The following is a 27,968-nucleotide window of genomic DNA, read 5'->3' as shown; positions in this document are numbered from 1 at the left end:
CTGCACTGAAACTGATGTGTGGCACCAAATGCTTACACTGAAAAAGAGGGAAACTGCAAATCAATAATCCGCATTCACACTTCATGATCCCAGAAATAAAAGAGCAAAATAAACTAAAAACAAACAGAAAGAACAAAGTAAGTTAATAGCAAAAACCGGCAAAATTGAAAAGAAAAAAATAGAGAAGAATCAATGAAACAGAGCTTGTTCTGTGAAAAGATCAATAAAATTAACAAACCTCTGGCAAGACTGACAAAGAAAAACAGAAAGAACATACAAATTACCAATAAGCAGGAATAATAGAGAGTATATAACTACTGACACTGTAAACATCAAAAGAGTAATAAAAGAATACTATTAACAACTCTACACACATAAATTTGACAACTTAGATAAAATGGAGTAATTGCTCAAAAACCGCAAACTACCACAACTCACCAAATACGAAATAGATCACTTACATAGCCCCACAAATATGAAGGTAATTGACTTCACAATTTAAAATTTTAAACATCTCAAAATAGAAATCTGTAGACCCAGATGGTTTCACTGAAGAATTCACCCAAACATTTAAAGAATTAACACCAATTCTACACAATCTCTCACAGAAAATAGAAGAGGAGGAAATAATTTTATGAAATTAGTATTACCATGAAACCAAAATCAGGCAGAGACAGTGCAAAGAAAGAAAACTAGTACACCAAGTAGAATGTGTTCCAGGTATGTAAAGCTGGTTCAACATTTTAAAATTAGTCGATATAATCCACCATAATCCACAGGCTAAGGAAGAAAAATCATATGCTCATATCATGACACAGAAAGAACATTTAATCTTCTTCTCTTCCCCTCTAGCTAAAACTTTCCCACTGGTGTTGCCTTTCATTGGGAATGTATTTCCTTGTCTCCATGTTCATCAGGGTCCTGGTCAAGACTCTCTTAATCCACATACAGAGATTTGCTCAAATCCAAATCCTGATTGTTAGATTTCTTACAGAAATTGGTTTCAATTTCTCTGAGTGACCAGCTCAGCATACCAAGAGGTGAGGAGCTTATGCTAAACTACTAGATAAAACTGTCTAGTAACATCCTAATTCCTCAAAAATGGAACAAATGCTTGGAAAAGCAAATGGATTACTCAAGTTTAGAGTTACAGAGATCATATCTGCATTTGAAAAACAACATAGACACAATTCTGTACATGCTATGAGAAATTTTAAACTTGGACATTTAAAAGACCAAATTTAAAATTCAAGAGAGTGGATACTCAGAGGGGAACTTCATGATTGAGAGAAGAAAACAAAGTTTGCACAAATTCACCTTTTGTGCATTTTCACTGAGCTAAGTCTATTTCATATCATACTTAGGAACCTCCCTCAAGGAACAGGAAAATCTGAGTTTCCAAGCATCGTGTGTGTTAACTTCCTGATTATACAAAAAGCTCAGGACCCAGCCTCTTAATCAAACAGTGATGTCTACTCTCTTGGACTTTGAAAGTTGTAACCAGAATCTCCCTTTCTCAATATATTCATCTGTGGCCAGAAGAACACGGAGAAAGTCAGCATGAGTACTACAGGGAAAGTAAGTATAGTCTTCTTTATGTCGTATCATAATTGTGTCAATCTGTGCGCTTGTCTATTTACCAACACCTCATTGCCCAACTAGTTTCTATACTCCTAAAGTGGGAGACAGTCTTAATCTTAATACCTCTCCTTCTCCTTCCCCTTTTCTTTTATTCCCTTTATGTGCTTTGCCTTTCCTCAGTTTTTTCAGTCCTTTAATAGGCAATATATCAAACCCTATATCAAACTTTCCAGAGTCAAAGATATACCCCCTCCTTCAAGGATCTTACAGAGAGACATAGTAATTATAAGAGTGTGCAAGAGTAATAAAAAAAGAGAGAGAAAGTGCTCCTAACTTGGCCTGGCTTCACAGAGAAGGTGACATCTAAGAGGAAACTTACAGATGTAAGAATTCACCAGGGAGGAGACAATTGTACAGGCAGATGAAACAACATGAGGAGAATCTCCAGAATATTTTTTGTGCCTGGAAGTGACCAGAAATAAGGTTGGAGAGACTGACAGGAAGAAGATCATGGAGAGCCTTGTAGACCATGTCGACAGATTCTGAAAAACAATTGGTGGCAATATCATTTTTAGGTAGGGAAAGAGCATGATCAGAATTATAGTTGAGATAGCAATTCTATAGAAGATGGACTTGAAGGTGATGAATCCAAGCCAGGTGAAAGGTAATGAGGACAGGACCACACAGTAGCAGCAGGAATGGAGAAGAAGGGACAGATTACAGAAACTTTTAGATTGTGGAGACTGAGGGAAAGAGAAAAATTAAGGCTACTTCCCAGGTTTCTTCCTTGGATGAGTGAGTAGGTTACATGGCCACTCACTGAAACAGAGAATAAAGTAAAGAGTAAAGAACAGATTGTGTGTTATGTCCATCACTGGGCAGGGGGATGGGGGTGGCAGAAGAAAGAAATAATGGTGTGTATATGTTTTACCATGTGGAGTTTGAGGTACCTGTAGGACATTCAAGTAGCTGATGAATAGAATCTAAAGCTTAGGGACAAGTCTATCCATAGATACAGATTGTGAACGTCATCTACATAAAGGTAGTAGCTGAATCTATAAAAATAGGTGAGACCACATAAGAAGAGAATTTATAATGAGAACAGTGGTGGGCTGAAATCAGAACCCCTAAGAACTACCTTACCACCAACAACCTCGTCAATCTCAATCTGCCAGTGACCACCACCATTTGATGAATTGCCACAACTAGATGGTCTCCATCCCTGCCTCCACCCCAAAACTGATCCTCTCCCATACCTAAGATCACAAATAACTCCTACACTGCAAAGTCATTTCTACCCTGAAACTGGACAACTTCATTCATGGTAAGATCAAAAGTATGACATCTATCCTCTTGGTTGCATAGCATTATGTAAATATAGTTAGAATTGCAAGACTAATTTGAATACAGAAACTGATAGTACAAGAAAAGTTGAATTGAGGTTCAAGAGGTTACATTCAGTGTATATTTAAGCGATGGTTTCTTTTTTTTTTTTTGGCTTGAGTGCAGAAGAATTGGATTCAACCTTCAAATAATCATTAATACAGGATTTCTCCAACTCCCAAGCCTAAGGAGTTTCCTTTTCTGCCCCCATATTCTTTTTCCCAGGTTATCAGGTGCAGAGCAGCCATACTCTCGAAGCCTGCTGGACCATTTTCCATTGAGAAGGTAGAAGTGGCTCCACCAAAGGCAAAGGAAGTTCACATAAAGTTCGCATAAAGGTAAAAAAAAAAAATCCACATTTCCACACCAAAATTCAGAGCTGTTCACTCTAAGTTATACATTATTTTCACAATGTTCAATTCAAAAAGAAAACTATACACTCTCCTATTTCTTTTTTATTAAAAATTTCCATCCGTCTTTAAATCTAGCCAGAGGAAAGTTTAGGGAGGTATGGCATAGGCTACATACCCAAAGGATACCTATTTATAACTATTACTATTTACTAATTAAAAGAAGTTTCTACCCACAAACCATATTTTAATCTGTACTTTCAAATTTCTTTATGATATTCCTCATGATATTTAAGTTATCTTGAAATACAGTCCTCCCTCTGTGTCTGCAGGGGCTTGGTACCAAGACCACTCCCACTCCATACCAAAATCCTAGGATGCTCAAGTCCCTTATATAAAATGCTGTGGTATTTGCATATAACCTACACACATTCTCCCATGTACTTTAAATCATCTCTAGGTTACTTAAAATAGCTAATACAAGATAAATGCTATGTAAATTGTTGTAAATACAATGTAAATGAGATGTAAATAGTTGCCAGCATGCAGCAAATTCAAGTTTTGCTTTTGGGGACTTTCTGGAATTTTTAAAAATAATTTCAGTCCCTTGCTGGTTGAATCCGTGCATGCAGAACCCACGGATAAGGAAGGCTGACTGTATGTTGTATGAAAGTTTGTTTGATTATAGATAAATCAAGTCTGAAGCCTTGGAATTCAGGTTAGAGCTGGAAGGGACTTAGGGATACCTGTTATTTTACAGATGAGAAGATTGAAATCCAATAAGGTGCAGTGACTGTTCAAACGGCTAAGAACACAGACTTCAACAGTTTTTCTCAACCTTGCTTATACATTTGGAATCACCCGGGAGCTTTGAAAAATGCTGAAAACTGAGTCCCATCCTCCGACATTTTGAATTTGTGATTTAATTGGTGTGGAGTGCAGTCTGGTCATGAGAGTTTTGAAATCTCCCCCAGGTGATTCTAATACGAGGCTACCAGCACAGAAGGTAGTTCACCTGACTTCTCGTTCAGTTTTTTTAAATTGTCATTATTTAATTTTAACAATGATGAGTAAGTACTGTTTATTAATGGATTGCGGAGAGTCATTTTCTTGCACAGTTAGCTTGCCTGTGCAATCCATGCCTTCTTTTCAGAGAGTCTTCTCTGGTCCATATCCCCTGCTGAGTGCACAGAGTCCATTTGGCTATCCCCATCCACTCTCCACCCACAGACTCACAACTTATACAACGAGATTTGGACACTAACTCAAAGACATCTCCAACCATTATCTGATAAGCTACAAATCTGAATCTCTCATCCGTGCATTTGAACAAGATACAGAGAGACTGAGCAAGGCAGGGGATGGTGGAAACTGGAGAGGCTGGAGGGGCTCAGGGCTGATAGCCATTTTAACCATGTGATCATGACGAATAAGAGAAAGCCTGTCTGCAAAGAAAAATAGGAAAATGCAGCTATGCACACAATGAATCAAAGTAGAGAGATGAAGACAAAGGCTGCTTGATGGATTTCTAGATCCATTAGGTCTGATTGCACTTCCTACAATAACGTTACAAGCAACTTTATGGTATTCTTCCAATAATTCCCCTTTTACATGGGCAAATTTCAATAGATTTCAATTCTTGACTTAGTTCTGTATGTGTGTGCATGCACATGTGTGCTGAACCCGTGCCCATTTTAGAGATGAAGAAACTGAGACTTGGAAGGATAATTTACCCCCAGGTCACACAGCTAAGAAGGAGGGGTGGGGACAGAGCCAGGATTCCAGCTTTGAACTCTTTCTTAACCACTGCTTTGAGAGTCTCCACTTTAAACTGTCTGGCTGATTTACAACAAAAAATGGGACTATGACTTGTACCAATAACACAACTATAAAGCCCTAATGTGAAATAAATTAAGGCCTCAATTATAATAGGAGACATTATCCTTTTCCTTCCTGTGTTCCAATTCCTTCATTTCTATAATTGTTCCTTCTCCTCCACACTCCCACCCACAAGCTCCAATGAAGCACAAAGTCAGACCTTTGATGTCACATTGTGGTTTTTTTGTTTTTTTTTTTTAATTAATTAATTTATTTATTTTTGGCTGTGTTGGGTCTTTGTTCCTGTGCAAGGGCTTTCTCTAGTTGCAGCGAGCGGGGGCCACTCTTCATCGCGGTGCGCGGGCCTCTCACTATCGCGGCCTCTCTTGCTGCGGAGCACAGGCTCCAGACGCGCAGGCTCAGTAGTTGTGGCACACAGGCTTAGGTGCTCTGTGGCATGTGGTATCTTCCCGGACCAGGGCTCGAACCCATGTCCCCTGCATTGGCAGGCAGATTCTCAACCACTGTGCCACCAGGGAAGCCCCCCACATTGTGGTTTTACAACCATCTCTTCTAAACCCATCCTGCCCTCTCCAGTAAGTTTTAAAACCATCATTTTGATTCCAAAAGTAGCTAATGAAAAACACTGCATTGCTTTAAACAAATTACTGACCCTTGTCTGAATTAAAACTAAGAAATGATGCATTAATATTAATGCAGCATATCAAACTAGCAAAAAGGTTTAAAACATTAACAATTCTAGAACACGTTTATCTGAGACAGAGAAAACTATATTACTTTTGCCTCCCATAAAGATCGTGGCCACGGGGCTCTGTGGTACAGAGATGAAAATGTTGAAGGATAAAACCCTTCACCACCATCATTATCCTATCATGGTGGGCCATGAAGGGGCTGGAATAGTCGAGAGTGTGGGAGAAGGAGTGAGCACAGTGAAAACAGGTATGAATTGGCACCTGCAGTTAGGAAATAGCAGCGACTTAGAACTCACCTCAGGAAATTAAAAAAGCATCCCTTAAATATGTTAAGATTAAGTGAAATAAAAGGTAAAATGTTGCCCATTTCTTAGAAAAGGAGGGATAATTATTTATAAGTTACACAAAAATAGTAAATGTATTCTTTGCATTTATATTTGATATTAATAAGAACAAAAAAATAGAATGCACTGAAACTGAACCTGAAAGTGCAAACGAGACAAAAATTTCCCAGAAAAAGGTCAACCAAGGGAAACTGTTGAACAATTATTTAAATGAAGCATATGATAAATAGTTGAACACATTAGTGGAACCAAATAGGGAAGGAATCCAGAACTGGACCAAATATATACAGGAATGTACTATAGGATTAGGTTTACCTTTCAAATTTGAGGGGGAAACATTGATTATTCAATATATGATGTTGAAACAACTGGATAGTTATCTGGGGAAAAAAGGTAAGTTGAGTTGCTATTGCATTCTTTATACAAAAAAAAAAAAAATGCTATATGAATCCAAGAATTAAATGTGAAAAGTGAAATCACAGAAGTGCTATAAAGTACCATAAGAGAACATTGTAGGAATGGAAGGAAAGGAAGGAAAGGAGAAGGAAAGGAAATTTTAACCAATACAAAAATCCATAAGATGTAAAATAACATATAGATAAATTTGAAAGTTTTTTAAAATTCCATATATAAAAAATATCTCCCCAAAAATCAACAAAACAATATGACAATAGGCAAATTTCCTCAATATATAAAGAATTCTTTAAAAGCAATTTAAAAGCAATTTACAAAAATTGGCAAAGAAAATACATATCTAGTTTGGAGGGAAATATATAGAGAGATAGATACAGATATATACACACACACACAAATGCTTTTAAGCATGTGAGAAGATGCCCAACCTCAAACCCTCAAATGTTAAATAAATAAGCGGGGGAGGGATGGATTGGGAGTTTGGGATTAGCAAATGCAAACTATTATACATAGAATGGATAAATAACAAGGTCCTATTATATAGCACACCGAACTATATTCAATATCCTGTGATAAACCATAGTGGAAAAGAATATGAGAAAGAATGTATACATATATGTGTGCGTGTGTGTGTAAATGAATCACTTTGCTGTACAGTAGAAATTAACATAACATTGTAAATCAACTATACTTCAATAAAATAAAAATTTTTTAAAATATAGTGGAAAAACACCGTTTACCTAAGAGATTAGCAAAGACTTAAAAGTATGATAATATATAGGGCTTACAACCCTTGAGGTTGTAGGACTGGAGTTCTCATCCTCAGCTGATGGGCTGTCAGCTGGGGCTGCTGCCCTTAGCTCCTTGAAGCTGCTCACATTTCTTCTCATGGGGCTCCTTCACCCCCTTCCAGCTTCAAAGCAGCAGTGACACATCAAATCCTTCCTGTCCTTTGAACCACTATATCTTTCTCATCTGCTTTCCTCTTGTCTCCTTTCAAGGGCTTCTTTCATGAACTTTTGGTCCACCTAAATAATCCAAGATAATCTCCTATTTTAATGTTAATTGATTAGTAACCGTAATTACATCTGCAAAGCACCTCTTCTTTCCATGTAACACATTCACAGGCATGATAACTTGACATATTCAGTTTCTGGGGACTAGGATAGGACATCTTTGGGGAGCCATTTTAGAAATTCTGCCTAACACAGCCCATGTGTGCCCAAAATATTCATTTCATTGTTGTTTTTCATGTCAGGGAGAAAACAATCATAAAAACAGGAAACAACCTAAATGTCTATCGGTATTCAGGGGACTGGTTAAATAAATTATGATATATTTATACAACAGAATACTATGTAACTATTAAACAAAATGATAGAATGCTACATGTACTAAAATGAGAAATCTCCAGAATCTATTGTTAAGTAAAAAAGCAAGGCCTACGACAGAGTATAAAAATATGCAGCTTTTGTATTTTTAAAGGAGTTATATCTCTGAAAGATATCTCTGAAAGATACTGACAAGAGTAATTGTGTCTAGGGTGGGGTAAGGAAGACTGGAGACCAAGATGTCGGTTTTCACTTGTACAGTTTAAATTTTTACCGTATGTATGTGTTACTTTTTAAAAAATGAAAATAAGTGAAACAGAAGAGTCTAAATCCTACAAATGCTTTTAACTGAAAATATGAAGAAAATTGCTCTGGTTTACAGCAGTAGACAATGGGACAGTCAGTAAGTCCATCACAGGCAAGTTATTCTAATGTTCTCCTTATACTTTGAACATTACTAGAGAAAACTGCCTACCATTGGTCTCCGTGGCCAAAGAGAAAGGGCTGATGTAAAACACAGAAGACAGCATGGAGACAATCCTTTCTCCCTGATGATTTTTTAAAAGAAGAGTAGAACCAGGAGTAAGACCTCTGGAGTGGGGTTTTTCAAAGGTACTTGTATATTGTAAATATTTGAGGAGGGCACAAAAGGAGACAGATGCAGACCTGGGATTGCAGGAAGTGAGGACAGGAGTTAAAGGGCCTCTCAGCTTTCCCTTTGGCTCTTTAGAAATATTTTCCATTTCTTCACATTTTCTTAACCGCTCTGAAAATATTTTGATAATAAATGAAACTGTATTAACAAAACAGAAAGAGAACTCTAGCAAACAGCAGAACCCATGGAGCACTGCCTCGTTTATATTGCTTAAAATCATGACAAGATTTAACTTAAAATAAAAACAAGACTTCTTTGGTAGAAAAAGAAACCTCGGATTTTATCTGTGTAATCCAGATATTTGTCGTGCATGTGTGTCCCCACCTTTCATTCACTATCCCTCCTCCAAAAAAATGGCTGGGGTCCCCATGACAATTACTGAAGTACATACTCCCTCCATGTTTTCTGAGCATCCCCAGGAGCTAACATGCATATACGGTCTGAATTCCTGCTCCTGCTGAATTGTTTTTGAATCATCCCACTGGTCAGTTGTCTTCCTGGAGCTACTGCTATCAGGGCTACTTCACTATATGCTGCACTTTCCCTCTTCCTGTAGTTCCCAAAGCACTACCAACACAAAGCCCTAGTAGAAAGCAGACTTTGCTGATGATTTAGGAAAGATAGATTATAGTACAGTGTGACATGAACAGACAACATTAAATTTAATGTTAGGCTCTGCTGCCCTCATGTCCTCTGGCCATCCCCACTCATGGAATTTTACATGAGCTGTCTCTTTTCTCACTCATATCTCATACAAGCCGATTCTTGCCCTTCTCTACACACTTTCTCCAAGAACTGGTACTTCTGTTGTACCCACCCACAAGCGAAAGACCCAAAATTCCTCCTATTTTATTACTTACACTAATATAATTCTTATTTGTCTATACCTCTTCCACCTAAGCTCTAACCAGAACCCTTGCCCTACGTTACCACCCACACCATTAAGGCATTTTCCCCATACCAATCTGAAACTTTCATTTTCCCTTGGCCAATTGTCACAAACTGTAGCCAGATTCTAAAATAACACTTTTTCAGGAGAGGGATCAACATGGAAGAGTAGGAGGACATGGAGCTCACTGTCCCTGAAAAACACATCAAAAATACATCTACATGTGGAGCAATTCTCATTGAAAACAAACTGGAGACTGGCGAACAGACTCTTGTACAGCCAAGGCTGTACGGAAGACCCACACAGAATCAGGTAGGAAGGGAAGAGAAGTGGTCAGGTCAGGACCTGCACATCTAGGAGGGGACACAGAAGAGGAGGAGGATTACATGGGTTCAGAGATCCTCCCTGTGGAGCGAGCAGTGCAAGCCACATATTGGGCACCCCAGCTCGGGGGGGCAAGTCCCCTTAGCTGGTTTGAAAACCAGTGGGATGGACAGTGGAGCTGTAAGAAACCTACACTCTGCTCATGAAGAACGTGCACACACACTTGCTCACTCCTGAAACAAGGTAGAGGAAGCAAAATGAGATTGTCTGGGACTCTGACAAGTTCCCTACAACTGCTCCAGCACGCGCCCCAGCCTGAGCCCCAGCCTGAGCCAAGTGTCCGCTCCAGGCCCTCTTGTTCCGTGGCACAGCTCCACACTCGCACAAGGGCTGATGGAACCAAGGGGAGTGCACAGTTGTGAAGGATGGAGCCGACTCGGACCCAACATGGCATCGTAACAGGGTGAGGGTGGTCACTGCTGGCGCCCATGGAAGCAACAGATCTAGAACTCTGACTGGGTCCAGGACGGCCACAGCCCATTCCCTGACCCTTGCTGAACGTCCACACCAGCCTCTCTTGCTCAAGCACTGCTCCCCTCTGGGGTGAGGGTGCAGGCACTGGGAGGGGGGAAAGCACACAATGAGAGGGATTGGAACCAGCTCAGATCCGACCCTTAGAGCTTTTGCTCCAGCAACTAAGGACCTGACCCCACTCCCAAAAAAGTCCTGTTGGCCACTGAGCAGTAGAGAAGCCCCGGCTCACACCTGGCTCTGGCACTAGCCCTTCTATCTCCAGCCCCACCTCCTACCAAGGTGATAGCTGCCAGCACACCCTGGGGGAAGATATGACTCATGCTCATGTCAGATACAGCTCTCCCCACAAAGCCACTGGGCACACACAGACTGTATAGGGATGTTCCCACACAAGCACACCCCTTCAAGACCAGAATAGGTAACTGTTTCACACAATATCATAGAGACAAGAAAGTTAAGCAAAATGAAAAGACAGAGGAATTTATTTCAAATGAAAGAACAAGAGAAAACCCCTGAAAAAGCAACTAATGAAACAGAAATAATTTACCAGATAAAGGGTTCAAAGCATTTGTAATAAGAATGCTAACTGAATTAAGGAAAAGAATCAATGAACATAATGAGAATTTTAACAAGGAACTAGAAAATATATAAAGAACCAGTCATAACTGAATACAATAACTGAAATAACTAGGAATTAACAGCAAACTAGATGATACAGAAGAATGTATAAGTGATCTGGAAGACAGAATAATGAAAATCACCTAATCAGAACAGCAAAAAACAAACAAACAAAAATTTTAATGAGAACAGTTTAAGGGACCTCTGGGACAACATCAAGTGTACCAGCATTTGCATTATAGGGGTCCTGGAATGAGAAGAAAGAGAAAAAGGTAGAAAATATAGTTGATGAAATTATGACTGAAAACTTCCCAAACATGAAGAAGGAAACAGATATCCAGGTACACAAAGCACAGATAATCCCAAACGAGATGAACCCAAACAGACCCACTCCAAGACATATCATAATTAAAATGGAAAAAGTTAGAGATAAAGAGAGGATTCTAAAGGCAGCAAGAGAAAAACAAAGAGTCATATACAAGAGAATCCCGATAAGGTTATCAGCTGATTTCTCTGCAGAAACTTTGTAGGACAGAAGGGAGTGGCATGATATATTTAAAGTGCTGCATGATATATTTAAAATGCTAAAAGGGAAAAACCTGCAACCTAGGATACTCTACCAAGCAAGATTATCATTTAGATAAAGAACTTCTCAGACAAGCAAAAACTAAGAGTTCATCAATACTAAACCTACCCTAAAAGAAATGTTAAAAAGTCTTCTCTAAGTAGAAAAGGAAAAGCTACAGCAATCAAGAAGTAAGAATCCCTAGGAAAGGAAAAAAAATCCCACTAGTAAATGCAAATATATAGTAAAGACTATGGATCAACCACTTAAATAAACTAGTACAAAGATAAAAAGACAAAAAACTGTAAAATCAACTATAACTAGAATAAACAGTGAAGGGATAAACATGAAGATGTGAAATATGACATCAAAAACACAAAACATGGGAGACAGGAGTAAAAGAATGCAGCTCTTTTAGAATATGTTTGAACTTAAATGACTACCAGTTTAAAACAAGTAGATAAAGTTACACGTCAACATATATAAACCCCGTGGTGACCACAAATCAAAAAGCTACAACAGATACATAAAAAGTAGAGAGAAAGGAACACAAGCATATCACTAAAGAAAATCATCAACCCACAAGGGAAGAAACTAAAAGAACAGAGAAGAACTACAAAAACAACAGAAAACAAGTAACAAAATGGCGATAAGTATGTACCTATCAATCATCACTTTAAATGTCAAAGGACTAAATGCTCCAATCAAAACAACCAAGGGTTATACACTGATGTGTATAAAATGGATGACTAATAAGAACCTGCTGTATAAAAAAATAAATAAAATAAAATTTAAAAAAAACACCTAGGGTGGCTGATTGGATTAAAAAAAACAAGATCCATCTATATGCTGCTTACAAGAGACTCACTTCAGAGCTAAATACACATAGAGACTAAATTGAGGAGATGGAAAAAAGATATTTCATGCAAATGGAAATGACAAGAAAGCTGGGGTAGCAATACTCATATCAGACAAAATAGACCTTAAAACAAAGTCTGTAACAATAAAATAACACATTTTCTTTCTGTTATATAAGTATATATTTGCCTAAATAATGTATATAAATGCATCTAAGGAAACTGCATCTGAAGCAAAAAGTCATGATTCCTTAACAAGGAGTGATAAAGACTCTCTGCTTGACTGAACTTGAGTCAGGCTGTTCTGAGCCCTCTTCTGACTAGGCTCTGACCTTGGGTTCTGTCTTTAGCCTGCTTAGTCCAGTTTTAGCAATAAACCTGCTGGGTCAGTTTAGCAAAACTCCTCCACCCTCAATATCTGATCAAAGTCCTCAACCCTCACCCTTTACACCTTACCACCCTAGCATGCCTCCAACAAGAATCTACTGAATTGGTCTAGCAAGAATCACCCTTGTCTTAATGTTTCCTTAGTAAACTTCCTTCCACTGACTCCCAGCCTGTTCCTTGACTATAAATCTCCACATCCTTGCTGTATTCAGAGTTGAGCCAGATCTCTCTCCCCATTGCAAAACCTCCATTGCAGCAGTACCTCTTGAATAGTCTTCGTTACCACCTTTAATTAGTGTCATGAATAATTTTTTCTTTAATAGGAGTCAATTGCAACTGAAGGTTATTAGAAAGTGAAAGCATCCCAAGAAAATGACTTGTATGTTTTCATTGAATCATCAAAATATTCTTAGTTTTAAAAAAAACATGAAAGAACATAAAGTTTGTTGGGCTTAAATTCAATATTTAAAGAGATGTTAAGACAAGAATTAATGGTATGTTGTTCTTCAAAAAAGTTAATGTCATGAAAGATAAAGCCTAAGAAACTGTTCACAATTAAAGGAGACAAATGAGATATAGCAACTAAATGCAAAACATGATCCTGGGCTGGATTTTTCCACTCATAGGGGAAAACATGCCATAAAGGGCATTATTGGAAAATGGTTAAAAGTAGAATATGGACTGTAGTTTTTTTCTTATACTTTAAAAAAATTTTTCTATTTTGAAACAATCCCAACTTACAAAAAAGTAGCAGGTACAGAACAAAGAATTTATCTTTCTGAACCATTCAAGAATAAGTTAACAATATAATATCCCACAATCCCCAAATACTTTAATGCATATTTTGTACACAAACATTCTTACAGTAAAAAACATAAAAATCAGGAAATTAATATTGATATTCTATGACCATTTAATCCTCAGACCTATTTTAATTTCTTTTTTTAAATTGATTTTTATTGGAGTATAGTTGATTTACAATTTTGTGTTAGTTTCTGCTGTAGAGCAAAGTGAATCAGTTATACATTTACATATACATATATTCACTCTTTTTTAGATTCTTTTCCGGTATAGGTCATTACAGAGTACTGAGTAGAGTTCCCTGTGCTATACAGTAGGTCCTTATTAGTTATCTGTTTTATATATAGCAGTGTGTATATGTCAATCCCAATCTCCCAATCTATCCCTCCACCCTTTCTCCCTTGGTAACAGTAAGTTTGTTTTCTATTTCTATTTGAGTTTCTTAACTTTCCCAATAATGTCCTTACAGCAAAAGGATCCAATTCAGAATCACAAGTTGCATTTAGTTATCATGTCTCTTTAGTCTTTTAACTCCTTCATCTTTCCTTGAATTTTATGGCCTTGGTACTTTTCTGTAACTTAAAAATGTTTTTTAAAAGAACAAGGTTTAAAAAAAAAAAAGAAGAATCAATGGCATTACTAGAAATTTTGTGACCTTAAGCAAAATTTCAATAAGAGCTCCCTCCTCAAGACTGAGAGGATATAACTAAAGCAGCAATTACATATAATCACAGTGTTTTATAGAACCATTGAGAGTTCTGTAATAATCTATAAAAAGTAGATTAGGTATCAAACTTCTGTTTTACAGTTACCCTTACTAATTAACCCAGGCCTTGCATAGGTGGTTCCTACTGGATGCCTGTCCCATACTGGGATTTCTAAATTGATTGCTTAGGACTGGTTTATGAGCTCCATGCAAGGCTCGGGATTCAGAAACCAGTACTAAGATATCAATTTATAAGCTACAGATGAAACTAACTCCATAATAGACAACAACAAAGAAAAACCAAGGAGCGTAAAAAGAAAAATTTCTAATTAGAGACACTAGTGGTATACATTTTGGGATTTCAAAATGAAATTATAAAAGGAACGAAATAAATGTCTAAAGTTTAAAAATATGCCAAGAGCAGAAAAATTCAAATGAAAACAACTCCGTAGTTGGATATGTTAACTATATTATAATATGTAAATGTTCTTTCCAGCTTCAAATTGTTGAAATAACAAAAGGTCAGAAAGTAAGGATTCTTGTAGTATCAACCCAAGAATCTGGGATTTATTTCACTTTGCTGGTTCTACCAGATGAAACATTTCTTCTTCCAACATAGTTTCTTAAATTACCCGGCTTTAGAACTGGAAGGGATATTTAAAAGACAAGATCTAGTTCAAGTCTTTCACTTTAAAGATGATGAAATCTAGGCACATGGGTAACAATTTTTGCTCAAGAGTACATAAAAAATGGTTGAGTCAGGACTTGATCCAAGGTCTCCTGACTCTTAGTCCAGTACTTTACCCCTACACAGAAAATTAAGTCATTGATTTTGTGATAGAAAGGGAAACCCTATCCCCATGTAAATACAGGAATGAAAATTATTTGAGCAATTTACTATAGGTCAACTTAAAAGAATGAACATCTATGAGATTATGTATCTAGTTCATCTCTTCACTAGGTTCTGCCTCTTCCTTAAATTTCTAAGATCCTAGGAGTCATCTTTGTTGATGGGACCAGGTGTGGTCACAAAACTCCCTGGAAATTGAGAATCTAGACCAAAGAAATTGTGTTGATTCAGGCTCTTTCTGGCCTAGGAATATGTGACCTGCGGAAATAGTAATCATAATTTCAACCAAATGAACAGCAATCAAAAGAAAGCCAGTCTGCAGCAAGAGAAATGAAGATGCACAGAAAGAAGCAGAGAAGAGATATGGAGAAGTTCTTGTGGAGGTCTAGTGCCTAGCTCCAGTTCCTTCCTGAGGCCAATTTGCCTCTGCTTTGGGATTCCATGATACGTCCCTGTATATTTATCTCTGGCCAAAAGCCAGCTCAAGTGAGATACTGCAACCAAACACTCCCAAATAATTCTATAGCCTTTGCAATACAAAGTAAAGTACACTTCAAGCAACCCTTTATCTGTGTAAGGTGATATGCACCAAAGCAAACCCATCTTTTTTCTCATTAGCCATAATATATTTACTTTGATCTATTAGTATTTTCTCATCCAATCCTCTTTGTAATGCTTTGAGACAAACATTAGCAATTTCACACTTTGCTCTAAAATCCTGGAACAGAGAAAATCTACTTAACCCACAGGAGTTGAACCAATGACGGTGACATAGCACAGTTATTCAACCTACTGGCTAACAGAGAGAAGCATGTGTAATTGATACACACATGAAACATATACACATGGAAGAGGAAAACCATAAAAGTAGAAGGTGCCAATATTTTTCCATGTCTATTCATGGGAGATATTGTTTTGACTTTAAGCCATTAAATTTTCTTTAAGTAAATATATATCTAGAGTAGAGAGTAAAGAGCATTCATTCAGGTTGTGATACTGTTTGATTCCCCAACATTAGTCTTCTCCCAGATGATGAAACTAAGCCTAACAGCAGTGTTTAACATTTTCCCTTGCAATTGTTATTGGCTTAGAAATGAGCATGTGATTTGAGTTGGCCTAATTAGCTTACAATCGCCCATGAGTTTAAATGGGTTATATCTGGCTTTGTTTGTTTTTCAGGACTACCTCACCCTGGGTGAGATGACATTTTTTTTTTCTGGAACTGCAAATCTAGTAATCAAATTCAAACCAGTTTCTTCTCTCTCCCTCTTCCTTCTTCCCTCTCCCCATCTCTCAATCTCATGTGAACAAGGAAGCATGTAGTACCAATCAGGGATTGTAATCAAAAGGAGAAACAGCCCTTGAAGAATTCAAGTGACTGCAGAGCAGAGAACAAGATAAAATCGGGGTTCTTACTAACATCACTGAACCACTAAGTCAACCAACTCCAGAGCCAGTCCTGCCCCTGGAAATCTGATTAAAGCCATAATGATCTTATGAAGCTAGTTTGAGTCAGAGATTTCTATCATTTTCTGCCAAAAATGTCTTAAATAATTTAAACCCCACTTAGTCTACTCAAAATAACCCAACTTTCTTTTGATTTCTCAAAAGCCAACTGACTTGTCTGAACTCTGAATTCTAATTTGAGTTTCATAAATGGACCTACTGATCAGCAAGGAATGCATTTCTGACAGGCCCTGTATATCTCCTATTATAAATTAACTAATTGGCATTACAGTGTGCAGTCACCTATGAGTTTAATTTTATGCCTCTTTTCTCAGAACTATCTTATCCTTAGATGAAGAAAGTTCCTATTTTTTAGAACTTTAAAATTACTAAGAGAATCAAGGGCCAGAGGTTTATGACATGCTGTATGAATATATTAATCTGTATTCCAAAATATACTTTAAAAAGATGAATCACATAAACTTAAAATGTAAGAGTAATCATCTCCAGAAATACACAAATCACTTATTTTCTCAGTAATTTTTACTACCTTCTAATTATTCTATCCCACCACCACCCCTACCCCCAATCAAGAAAAAAATGCAACAGTTAATATGCTTTCAAAAAACACATTGACCTCAGAGAGTAACTCTACTGTCTTAACCCAAACCGTCTCAGATTAGAAGTATCTTTCTCTTCATTCAATAGCCGTACTGTAACATTATGAGAAAAACTGCAGCAGTGCAGAGCAACAGTGGTCTGGGGCTGGGAGAGCCCCCCCATTCCTCCTGGGGAGTGTCCCAATCTCCCCTTGGGAAAAGAATCAGAGGGAATCAGCCACACATGCGCATCTTGTTAGCCAGATTCACTGCCCTCAGACAAGGTCACCCTTTCATGGCAAAACTGCTTTCACCACCAGCAAATGCTCTGTCATTTGGTTGTTATTACTTTAGTATCTGAATTTAGTATCTCTCACTGGCATAAAATTAAACTATCTTTATAAAATCATCACCTCAGACCTGCTTGCTCTGTAAAACCCCTCTGGGAAAACAAAAGTCTCTTAACAACATGGGTCATTGAATTTCTAATCCACTTAACAGATGACATTGGAAACACAGGTGAACACAATTAAAATCAACTAGTAAGATATTTGCTAAACTTGAAACAATTTAATTTACTAGATTTACTGCAGAAACTGTCTTTTTTCTATTGTGCTCCAGCTCTCCCAAATAATACTGTCCTTTATTGTTTCAGTTCAACTTCCAGGAATCTGCTCTTATTCCACCCACCGCTTTTCCAATTCATCAGCATGAGTCCTCCCTTTTTTTTTTGGCTGCGCTGGGCCTTCATTGCTGTGTGCAGATTTTCTCTAGTTGCGGCGAGCGGGGGCTACTCTTTGTTGCAGTCCACGGGATTTTCATTGCAGTGACTTCTCTTGCGGAGCACGGGCTCTAGGCACGTGGGCTTCAGTAGTTGCAGCATGCAGGCTCAGTAATTGCGTCACGTGGGCCCCAGAGCACACAGGCTTCAGTAGTTGTGGTGCACGGGCTTAGCTGCCCCCGCGACATGTGGGATCTTCCCAGACCAGGGATGGAACCCATGTCTCCTGCATTGGCCGGTGGATTCCTAACCACTGGGCCACCAGGGAAGTCTTGATTCCTCCCTTTCAAGCCAGGTTTTAAATTATTATATTCATGGATACATGTTTCTATAGGTTTCATATGTCAGTCCTGTTTCTCTGATTAGATTGAAGACAGGGTGGTTCTCTTTTCCCTAATGCATAAGCCAAGTACACAGTACTGTAACCAGAAATGGGGTCCAGCTGCTCGCTGCTCAAAAGCCAATAAAGAGGCAAGGTTGATGGAAAGGAAAGTTTGCTTTAGTTTGGATCCTGGCAACTGGGGCGGGGGGCAGGGGGGGCCAACTGCCTACCCCCAGTGACAATCAGTGGGCAAGAGCTTTTATAGATGGAGGGAGGGGGCTACCTGCAGAAACAGCACAGCCAGCTCTGACAATCATCTTGAAATTGGTCAGCAGTGGTCTGACCAGCATCACCTTGATTGTTTTAAGTACAGTTAATCTTCAGTTCCAGGGTTGGTTTGTTCCCATTTCTCTGAGGCCAATTCTCAGGATTGTGGCAGCTTATGTCATGGTTACAGTCTGGTCATCATGTAGTTAACGTCTTCCACCTGGTGGAGGTTTCAGTGGATAAGACAGCTCACAGGATATGGCTCAGAACATTACCTATAACCCTTGAGGAGAAACTAAGTGTCCTTAACTATGCTTAATGACTAAACTATTATTATTTAGTCTTGTTGGACAGTTTTTCTTTGTTTCTGCATTTTCTCACTTCTCTGATTAAACTTATTCTTTGGCTAAAGCTTTTCCACAGAAAAAGGTAGGCAGAGGACATGGGGGGCAAGCACCATAGGGTCCTGCTCCATTTCAGTACCACACAGCACACTATACCTCAAAAAGTTAATCTGCTATCTGTGAATATTTGAATAATTTCAAATTCAAATTAGTTAATAATTTTTAAATAGTTTGTAAGGCACTGCAGGGACACAAGATGAGTAAGGAGGAAAGTCAAGAAAAGAACTCAGCGTTTCAGATTACAAGGCAGAATAAGATGGATGATGTAAAAAACATAATTTCTCTGGATGCTCAAAAGAAGGAAAATAATGGAAGAATGGAAGAATCAGGAGAGGCTTCACTTGGAAGAAGATTTCTGAGATGAGCCCTGAATGAAAAGTAGTAATTTCACCTGTGGAAGTGGAGGTATAGGAAACAAAATTAACAAAGGCAGGTAAAAGGATAGTATAAGAGAGAGTTTAGTGACAGCTGAATTTTCCAGATTTGTTGAAACCTAACACACCAGTAGTGAAGGAGTGAAATACTAGCAAGCAAAATGTATGGAGAGATAGATTAAAAATCCTTGAGTTCCAGTATAACAAATTCATACCTAATTTGACAGGTTTATTATGGAAACATTGAAGATTTTTGAATAGGAAAGTATATGACTTTAACTTCCCTGTGGAAATCTATTCTGGAAAAAAAGAGACCAGAAGGGCAATGAGGAAGTTATGAGAGAAATACCATTTAAGAAACAGTGAGGGGCTTCCCTGGTGGCGCAGCGGTTGGGAATCTGCCTGCCAGTGCAGGGGACACGGGTTCGAGCCCTGGTCTGGGAAGATCCCACATGCCGCAGAGCAACTAGGCCCGTGAGCCACAATTACTGAGCCTGCGCGTCTGGGGCTTGTTCTCCGCAACGGGAGAGGCCACGACGGTGAGAGGCCCGCGCACCGCGATGAAGAGTGGCCCCCGCTTGCCGCAGCTAGAGAAAGCCCTCGCACGGAAACGAAGACTCAACACAGCCAAAAATAAATATAAATAAATAAAAATTAAAAAAAAAAAAGATTTAAAAAAAAAGAAACAGTGAGGACTCAACCAGGCATAATTTCACCCCTCAGAGGACAGCTGGCAATGCCTGGAGACTCTTTTGATGGTCACCACTGGAGGGGGGAGTGTGACTGGCCAGGGATGCTGCCAAACATCCTACGATGCACAGAACAGCCTCTCCAGCAGAGACTTATCCAGTTTAAAATATCAGCTGTTCTAAGGCTGAGAAACTGTAATTAAGACAAATTAATTTACAGAAAAGTTTACATAGCACAATTTTTTTTAAAAATAAAGTTTTCTACTTTAAAAAAAAAACAGTGAGGAATACCATTTCACACCTTCTAGTATGGCTATAATGAAATAACAAAAAAAGGAAAATAGCAAGTGTTGGTGAAGAGTAGAGAAAATGGAAGCCTCATACATTGCTAGTAAAAAAGTAAAATGGTACAACCATGTAGAAAAGTTTGGCAGTTCCTCATAAGTTAAACAAAGAGTTATCACAATTTAGCAATTTCATTCCTAGTTATATATTCAAAAGAATTGAAAAGATATGTTTTCTACACACAAACTTGCACATGAATATTCACAGCAGCATTATTCATAATAGCCAAAAAGCAAAAAAAAAATTCATTAACTGAAAAAATATAAACGAATTGTGGTATATCCATGCAATATAATATTACTTGGCAATAAAAAGGAATGACGTACTGATGCATGTTATAATATGGATGAACCTTGAAAATGTTATAAGTGAAAACATAAAAGGCCATACACTGTTATGATTCCATTTAAGTAAAATTTCCAGTATAGGCAAATCCACAGAGACAGAAAGTGGATTAGTGGTTGCCAGAAGATAGGCAAAGGGAGAAATTGGGAAGTATGGGGTTTCTTTTTGGGGTGAGAGAAATATTCTGAAATTAACATTGGTGCTGATTGCATAATATTGTGAATATATTTAACAGTCACTAAACTGTACACTTTAAAATGGTCAAAATAGTGAATTTTATGCTAAGTGAATTTATCTCAATTTTTTAAAAAACCAAAAAAGAAATAGTGAAGAAAAGAACTACAATAGTGGTCATGTGACTAGAAAGACAAATGAGGGAAATTTTAAGGAATTACAATCTATATGTTTTTACAACTAACATATTTCATCAGAACTAAGACACCATCAATTTTAAGATACACCATAGGGGCTTCCCTGGTGGCACAGTGGTTGGGAATCCACCTGCCAATGCAGGGAACATGGGTTCAAGCCCTGGTCCAGGAAGATCCCACATGCTGCAGAGCAACTAAGCCCGTGCGCCACAACTACTGAGCCTGTGCTCTAGAGCCCGCAAGCCACAACTACTGAAGCCCACACGCCTAGAGCCCATGCTCCGCAACAAGAGAAGCCACCACAATGAGAAGCCCGCTTGCCACAACTAGAGAAAGCCCGTGTGCAGCAACCAAGACACAACGCAGCCAAAAATAAATAAAAAATAAAATAAAATAAATTTAAAAACTTTTTTCAATTAAAAAAATGATACACCATAATTTTATATACCACAAAGAAAGAAAAATACTGCCAATTAAACTATAATATCCCAAAGACGGCAAGAAGCAACTGATATCAGAGATTTTAACTTGTAAAAAAAGTGCTTTAGAATCAAAGAAATGTGTAATTGGATATAGGAAATAAAGGAAACATGCAGTTAAAAACAAGATGATCTAGGGCTTCCTTGGTGGCGCAGTGGTTGAGAATCTGCCTGCCAATGCAGGGGACACGGGTTCGAGCCCTAGTCTGGGAAGATCCCACATGCCGCGGAGCAACTAGGCCCGTGAGCCACAACTACTGAGCCTGCGCGCCTGGAGCCTGTGCCCTGCAACAAGAGAGGCCGCGACAGTGAAAGGCCCACGCACCGCGATGAAGAGTGGCCCCCGCTCGCCACAACTAGAGAAAGCCCTCGCACAGAAACAAAGACCCAACACAGCCATAAATAAATAAATAAATAAATAAATGTTGGAAAAAAAAAAACAAGATGATCTAGTTTGTGCAGAAACACAATGAATTCAGTTTGAACCACCATGGGTCCCAAATATGTTGTTTGGGTATTTATATTGAGATTAATGAATTATTATTTAAAATACTGTATATACTAATTCAATGGGTGGGAAATTATACTTTTAAACATATATAACATTGGGAATTTTAAGAACAACAACAAGCCTGAAAATCAACAGTCAGAAAAGGTAAAGCCATTCTCATGGAAAGAATCCATGACATTATTGTTAGCATTAGGAGACACCCTCACATTCAAAAGCCCAGGGTTCCACCATTCTGAAATCTCTTCTCCAGCTTCCTCTCAAAACACTTCTTAGCAGGTTGTTTATGAAAGAAAATAAAAGACAGTCCCTATCTTTAAAGAAGCTCATCAAAACGCAGCACAGAAAGAAAGGCAGAAAGAAAGGCATATACTAAGCATTCAGAAGAACATTAATGCGTATTGTTTCCAAGGTAAATACTCAATTTGATCATCATTTATTAAGCACTTAGTATCTTTCAGGACTATGAAGTGCTCTCTGCAGGATACAAAATGTAAGTAAATACAATCATTATTGTAAGGAGGCTGGAGGTTGGAGCAGGGGTGTCAATAAAGGACACAAATAATAGATATGAGACAATAAGTTTTGCTTCATGTAGCTATCTATGTGTGAGGAGTAAGGGGATGGGAACACAGTGAGTGCTGTGGGGATTCAAAGACGGAAAAGATCATCCTGGATAGAAGAGCTGGAAATGGCAAGATAGGTATCAGGAAATGGACCTTAAGAATATGTTAGTTTAGTAGGCAGAACTGGCAGCAGTAGGTGTTCTAATCAGGGGAAACAGTTTAAATAAAGCATGGAGGCAGGAAGGCACACAGTGCATTGGAGAAAGGTCTATCTTAGGTTGATATGAGACCACAAATAGGGAAACCTGGAAGATAAGGTTTGAAACACAGGTTGAGTTGTAGATAAATGGTCTTGAGGGGCTTCCCTGGTGGCGCAGTGGTTGAGAATCTGCCTGCTAATGCAGGGGACACGGGTTCGAGCCCTGGTCTGGGAAGATCCCACATGCCGCGGAGCAGCTGGGCCAGTGAGCCACAACTACTGAGCCTGCACGTCTGGAGCCTGTGCCCCGCAACGGGAGGGGCCGCGATAGTGAAAGGCCCGCGCACCGCGATGAGGAGCGGTCCCCGCACCGCGATGAAGAGTGGCCCCCGCTTGCCGCAACTAGAGAAAGCCCTCGCACGAACCGAAGACCCAACACAGCCAAAAATAAATAAATAAATAAATAAATAAAGTAGCTATTAAAAAAAAAAAAAAAAAGGTCTTGAATGCCAGAGTGAGCTCAGAAGGGGTTAGAGAGTTCTTAATGGTTTTAGACTAAGAGAATAATACAATAAGAACTGTTAAGAATACTAATCTAACAACATTTTGAAACACTGACTGGCAGAGGGAGCTCTGCAAATAGGAAAATTAGTAAAAAGGCTATTGTGAGTGTTAGCAAGTAGTAAGAAGGTGATTACACTTATCTACAGTGTAATAATAAAAACAGAAGGAAGGAAATGAAAGGCACATGGCAGGTAGAATACACAAAGTTTGTAAACAATGCAGAAAGCAAGGTAAAGGGAGGTTTCAGAACAATAAAAAAAGAATGGAGATGCTAGTGTCAAAACAGGGAAGTCCAAGAAAGGAGTGTGGAGCTGTGAAGGAAGGTGAGGTGGTTCTGTGGACGTGAACACTATTAAAATAGAAACATCCAGGAGCAAATGGAAACTCCTGCCTAAAGTTTGGATTAAAGGGAAAGAAATCATAAAAATATGATAAGACAGCCTAGAAAATCAAATGCTAGATGGAAATTTTTTAAAGGTCATTTTTTAAAAAATTAGGCCACTAACAACTTTCCAAAAAAGTTTCAATTAAAAGATAGAGATGGAAACCAGACAAGTAAAGAAGTGAAATGTGGGTAGTGAGAAAGTGGAAACAGAGTATAAATCGTACTTCTAAAAAGTGTAATAGAACAACCTAAATATTCAATAATAAAATATTAGTTAAAGTCTGGAGGAGATAACAGAATACTATGGCTTTTTACCAACAAGATCAGAAGTATTTCAATATTTTAACAATTGGCATCACCTTAATAGGGTATATTAGCTGCATATAAGCCCTGAATTTTCCCTAAGGAAAAGCACAAGTACAACAGGATACATGAAAAGACTTTTTATGCAATTCTGATTCATCACAAAACAGAAAATGGATGAAAAAAAATGTGGTCAATTCATACAATGGAATACTCTATGGTAATGAAAATAAACAAAGTACAGCTACAGGCAATGTCGATGACTCTCACAAAAATAGAGTTGAGAGGAAAAAAAGACATGAAAGAACACATACACTATGACTCCATTTGTATAAAGCTTTTAATCACTAAAACTAAACTATATTGTGTAGAGAAGCATAAATCATAAAAGAAATGCAAGGAAATTATTATTAGGATTGTGAAAGAGAAGGATGGATATAGGAGGGATTCTGGGTCAGTGGAAATGTTCTTCACTTTATAATTATTTGTTAATTTATCTAATAGGTTTATTGACCTTTTCTCTGTTATCTTATATTTTGCAATAAAAAAAGTAAAAAACAAGTAAACAGAAATCCCCAAATAGCAGTTGGAAGCAATGAGGGTTTGCAGCTGAAATATGACACCACAAATGATGATGTGGAGAGAGATGGGCAAAGTTGCAGATTATGGCAACAAAAAAGGAGAGAAAATAATTGGAGAATAGAAGAGCAGAAATGGTATTTATTCAAAGACAATTCTACACAGGACACGGAGCACCCTGGATAGAAGAAGAACTTCTTAAATCAGAAAGAAACTTCCAAGGCAAGTTTCCCAAAGAAAATGGGCACCAAGGGCAAAGTAAGCAAATATACTGTTTCTTTGTTCAATTCTTGTTTTGTGTGTGTGTGTCTTTATACATTTGCTAAAAGAAGCGTCCTTGGGAATTACTCTCAGAAAGCAGCAGTTTAAAGTTGATCAAAAGCTAAGTCCCCATCAACAGATGTATGGATAAAGAAGATGTGGTATATATATACTCATATAGGTACTTCCCTGGTGGTGCAGTGGTTAAGAATCCACCTGCCAATGCAGGGGACACGGGTTCGAGCCCTGGTCCGGGAAGATCCCACATGCCTCAGAACAACTAAGCCCATGCGCCACAACTACTGAGCCTGTGCTCTAGAGCCCGTGAGCCACAACTACTGAAGCCCGCGTGCCTAGAGCCCGTGCTCCGCAACAAGAGAAGCCACCGCAATGAGATGCCCGCGCACCACAACAAAGAGGAGCTCCCGCTCGCCGCAACTAGAGAAAGCCTGCACACAGCAACGAAGACCCAACGCAGCCAAAAATAAATAAATAAATTTTAAAATATATATATATATATATATATATATATATACACACACATATACATACACACTCACAACAAAATATTACTCAGTCATAAAGAAGAATGAAATCTTGCCATTTGTGACAACATCGGTAGACCTAGAGGGTATTAAGTGAAATAAGTCATACAGAGAAAGACAAATATTGTATGATTTCACTTATACGTGGACTCTAAAAAGCAAAAACAGATGAACAAACATAACAAAATGAAACAAAATCATAGATACAGAGAACAAACAGGTGATTGCCCAGGGGGTGGGGGTGGGGAGTTGGGAAGATGAGAGAAATAAGTGAGGGAAATTAAGGGATACAAACTACCAGTTAAAAAATAAACGAGTCACAAGTATGAAATGTAAAGCGTAGGGAATATAGTCAATAATTATTTAGTATCTTTGTATGGTGACAGATGATAACTAGACTTTTCATGATGAGCATTTGAAATGCATGGAATTAGCGAATCACTATGTTGTGTGCCAGAAACTAACATAGTGCTGTAGGCCAATTATACTTCAAAAACAAACGAACTCATAGAAAAAGAGATTGGGTTTGTAGTTACCAGAGGCGGGAGGGTGGGGCAGGGAAGAATTGCATGAAGTTAGTCATAAGGTACAAACTTCCAGTTATAAGACAAATAAGTAGTAGGGATGTAATGTACAGCATGGTAAATACAACCAACACTGCTGTATGTTATATATGAAAGTTGTTAAGAGAGTAAATCCTGAGTTCTCATCACAAGGAAAAACATTTTTTTTCTATTTCTTTAATTTTATGTCTATGTGAAATGATGGATGTTCACTAAACTTACTGTGGTAATCATTTCATGATGTATTTAAGTCAAATCATTATTCTATACACCCCTTAAACTTATATAGGGCTGTATATCAATTATATCTTAATAAAACTAGAAGACAAAATAAAGATGATGAAAAGGATATGAGTGACCCTCATGCTAGTTATTTACTCTAGGAAATAACTGAATTTGCCAAAATGCTTACTACAAAGGTGGTCAATTAAATATTATTTATAATGGCCAAAAAAAAGAGAGATTTGAGTAACTGTGCCATAATCATAAAATAAAATTTGTATTCAGTAGAAATAATGTTAGAGAATATGGAAAATATTCATTGTATATTAATAAGTAGAAAAAAGTAGATTATAAAATACTACATACAATATGGTCCCATGTGAAAAAAACTCAAATGATCTACCTCAAAATCCTAAAGTGGGGGATAAAATTACAGATGGGTTTTCTTTCTTTTTTCATATTTTCATTTTGAAACTTTCCATAATTAACACATGTTGCATTTATAAGACATGATATTTAAAATACAATTCAATATTGCATAACACGTATCAAAAAATATGTATTCATATGAAAAAAGACTGGGAAAATCACACCAAAAGTAAAAATAGTAGCATTAGAATGAAGGAGTATAGGTTTGTGTCTTTCCACTTTACTTCAATGTTACTTATATTTAAAATTAAAAATATAATTTTAAGTGGTTAAAATTTTTTAAATCTGGGGATTATAAAATTTTTAATGCTTAATTTCTTTTCATACATCTTTACCCAAATTCTTTCAAAGGGACAAAATTTTTATTTAACGTATATTCTACTGATAAATTTAATAATTATGTAAGCCTCACTTCTCAAACTTTTATGTGCATATGAATCACATGGGGATCTTGTTCAAATGCAGATTTTTATTCAGTGGATTTTGGACAGGGCTTATGGCTCTAGCAAATTCTCAGGTGATGTCAATAACTGCTGGTGGCAGGGAGGTCCACATTTTGAGCAGCGAAGATGTAAAACACATCTGCTCTAGCAATAAGGATTCAGGTAATGCAGAGCTGATAACAAATCGTTCTATCAACAAACGCATACTGGCCATCTACCCTGCCCAAATCCTATAAATTTATCCTCTTTATTCTGGAGAGAAAAAAATCAAGGCTTTATAATAGGGTAAACTTTAATACACCTGTTCTTTTCGAAAATTAAAAGCGCAATGACTACAATGTAGAATTTGACTTCTTATTTTCAATTAAGATCCCTTGTCTTTAGAATAATATAATTATATATAACATCCAGCCACAAGCTCCAAAACTCTTTCATGAAATAATAGTATCAACATGTTCTTTCATTTTTTTTCCATGATATTCTTTCTTTCTCTCTCCCTCTCTCTTCCTCCCTCCTATCCTTTCCCCCTCTCCCTCTTTCTCAAGTTATTAAATGCAAAGCAGCTATCGCCTGGAAAGCAAACAAGCCCCTCAGCGTTGAAGAGGTTGAGGGAGCTCCCCTCAAGGCTCATGAAGTTCGAATTCAGGTGTGTGTGGACTTTCCCAGGGTGGGACAAGTCTCTTTTAATTTATAGGTTCTCACCCCACCCCTTGTTTTTTCCCTGCCGTTTATTTGTTGAAGAAACAGTCATTTGGCCTACAGAATTTTCTTCACTCTAGATTTTTCTGATCACACTCTTGTAATCTGGTTTAACATGTTTCTCCATCACTGTATATCCTCTAAACTAGTATTTTTGATC

General features: G+C 37.8%; 1 protein-coding gene across 1 annotated transcript in view; it reads left to right on the top strand.

Moving 5' to 3' along the window:
• The window catches only part of LOC130708218 (all-trans-retinol dehydrogenase [NAD(+)] ADH4-like), a 77,656-nt gene that overhangs the window by 27,395 nt on the left and 22,293 nt on the right, over positions 1 to 27,968 (top strand).

Source organism: Balaenoptera acutorostrata, chromosome 5 (assembly GCF_949987535.1).
Source record: "Balaenoptera acutorostrata chromosome 5, mBalAcu1.1, whole genome shotgun sequence".
NCBI lineage: Eukaryota > Metazoa > Chordata > Mammalia > Artiodactyla > Balaenopteridae > Balaenoptera > Balaenoptera acutorostrata.
The sequence above is the reverse complement of the archived record's forward strand: the minus strand, read 5'-3'. Positions and strand labels throughout refer to the sequence as shown.